This window comes from Neophocaena asiaeorientalis, unplaced genomic scaffold (genome assembly GCF_003031525.2).
Source record: "Neophocaena asiaeorientalis asiaeorientalis breed wild unplaced genomic scaffold, Neophocaena_asiaeorientalis_V1.1 scaffold4, whole genome shotgun sequence".
Taxonomy (NCBI): Eukaryota; Metazoa; Chordata; class Mammalia; order Artiodactyla; family Phocoenidae; genus Neophocaena; species Neophocaena asiaeorientalis.
The window spans coordinates 5,947,034-5,949,779 of NW_020173682.1; positions in this window are offsets into that span (position 1 = coordinate 5,947,034).

A 2,746-nucleotide genomic window follows, 5' to 3' on the forward strand; every position below is an offset into this window, starting at 1 on the left:
CCGTCGGCGTCTTAGAAGTAAGTCACCGCCGGAAGCGCGGGGCGAGGGCGGCGTGCGTTCCGGGTCACTGCGCGGAGCGCCCGGAGCCCGTGGGCCTGCGCCCCCCGGGTCGGGGGGGCTCCGTGGGGAAAGAGCGAGCGCCGCCTGGGCCGCTGATTGGAAACGCGCGATGCGCCTGCACGCGTGGGGGAGGGGGGACCTTGGGAAAAGTGTTGTTTACTGTTTTCCACCCCTAGCCGTGCCCTCCCTTCCGTCTCCTTTCTTCGTTTCCCATTTTTCTCTCTTTTGGTTCCTCTTTGCTCACGTGCGGTAGCTTGGAGGTTCTGCATGTGAATGGAGGCCTGGGGAGTGCTAAGGAAATTGCTGTCAAGGGAATTTGTTAGCGCGCTCCAGGCACAGTAGCAGCGTCGGCACGTTGGGAAGGAGAAAATCAACTCTGTCCCCCCAGCTGGGCTTTCCTGGACGGCGGTGGTATTCAGGTGGTTTTATTTCTCCTGTTCTAAACTTCTTGTAAGGCAACACTGAATGAAGTGTAATAAACATACACTAAACATACAACAGATTACGTGGAAGAAAGAGGCAAGGCAGGAGACAAATCAGAAGAAACAAGGTCCTTCCGAAGAACTGACTTAATTGGTATCCAACCAGTTAATTATGGCTGACCTAATGAAGAGGTGGGATGATGCGGGGAAGAAGGCCCAGAAATCTCAGCTGATGGAAAAAGAAAAAAAAAAAATTACGTAGCCTTATTTGTCACATTTACCTGCCAAAACCCAAGATTATTGCTGTTTGGGAGGACTAGTAAAGTCCACTTAAGGCCCACCGAAGGTGTCAGTAACTAAGAACAAAACTGCCAGTGACTGAAATGAGGAGAAAACGAAAAGAAAAAACGGAGTCTTTTAAGTGCAGTTTCTAAACACTTTTGTGACAACTGCTCTGAAGACGAAAGACGTCATACTGGAAGAGTACAGAAAGTAATACATAAATCTCATGCAGAAACTTTTTGAAAGCTGGCAGCAAAATTTATTATTAATTCTTTGTTTGATGATCAGATGTCTGCTGAACTTGTTATATACCGTTTGATCAAAAGCAGCAAACCGGGCTGAAACACGCAGCAAACAGCTCTAGGCAGTGTACAGTCGGTCCTCGTTATTCGCATGTTCCATGACTGCAAATTCACCTGCTCACTGCAATGTATTTGTAATCCCCGAATCAGTATCCAAGGGTTCGTGGATGTGCACAGTGAAAAATGTGACTTGCCTGACAGGCACTACTGAGGTTAAAGGAGACGACACTCAGCCTTGTTATATCAGCTCTTGCGCTGTAAACAGATGTGCTCTTCACAGTACATACAGTGTCATGTTTTTAGCAATTTTTTTGTGCTTTTTACTGGTGGCTTTCGTGTTTTAAGTGCCTCCACACCCCCACCCCAGGCGTAGTGCTGAGCTGCTATCTAGTATTCCTAAGCAGAAGAAGGCTGTGTTCTTTGTGGAGAAAACGTGTGTCCTGCATCGTGTTCGTTTAGGGTTATCATTAGTGCTCTTGGCCGTGGTGAGGTCAGTGCTGATAAATCAACAGTACATAAGATGTCTAAACAGGAACTCACATAAACAAAGTTAGGTATTGGTCAGTTGACGAAAATGTGACCGCAGGATCTTAGGAACCTAACCCTTTGCTACTCCAGGAGAAGTTTAGCGTTCCCGGTGACTTTATAGAACACAGCTCTCTCAGATAATGAGAATCGACTGTTACTAAAGGACACGTCCAAATGTTACCCGCATTTTAAAAAATCTCATCTCGTCGCCTACTTTAGATTCCATTATCTGTTGTTGTGAGTCCTCCTTTGGAAATACCTTCCATCCTTGCCTTCTCCCTCCACTTTACATATCTAACCCACAGCCCTGCTCAATTCGCTGCATGCGTGAGGAAAACATAACACCTTACTAACTCTGAAAAGAGCTCCCTGGGTTCCTCACCCCCCTCCCACTAACTTCCCTGATCTGTCTACCCTGCCCTCTTCAACAGCTGTTTCACCTCTTCTAAATCTGATGGTACATCCCCAGTCCTTGCTGTGTTGCTTCTTGAGATGATGGATGGAATCAGAAATCTGTAACAGCTTTAGCCCACGCCCACCTTGCATCTACCAACCTTCCTCCATCTGAATACACTGCTAGCCTCCATAACTGGATGGATGGTCCAAATTCCCGTCCAAGACCTAAATTGCCACTTTTGCATTGAGTTCCATTTTACTCTTGGAATTGTCCTCTTTCCTTAGCAGATTTTCCCCTGTCAACTTGTAAAGATTTTAATAGCTAAAATCGTGATCATATCTCCTTCCAAATACTACCCCATTGCTCTGACCTGGTCTCCTATACAGAAGGACTTCATTTGCGCGTCTGCTGCTCTCTCTCTAACCCACAAGTCAGACTTGACCCCCAGACTCCACTGAAACTCAGGCTCCGGATCCTGGGAGCCTCCACGCTCTCAAATCCCACTTTCGTTTCTCAGTCTTCATGTCACTCCACCTGGCAGCAGCATTTGACACAGCTGATGACTTACTCTCTTCCTCCTGAAGCCCCTTTGCTTGCCTGCCAGAATTCCATTCTGTATTTCTCTCTTGCTTCCTAAATGACTGTTACTTAGTCCCCTTGCTGGTTGCCCTCTTTTTCCAGCCTCTAAATGCTGGAGTAGCCCGGGATTCAGATCTCACAACTTGGACTGCTTCTCCTCTCTGTTCTTTCTCCCT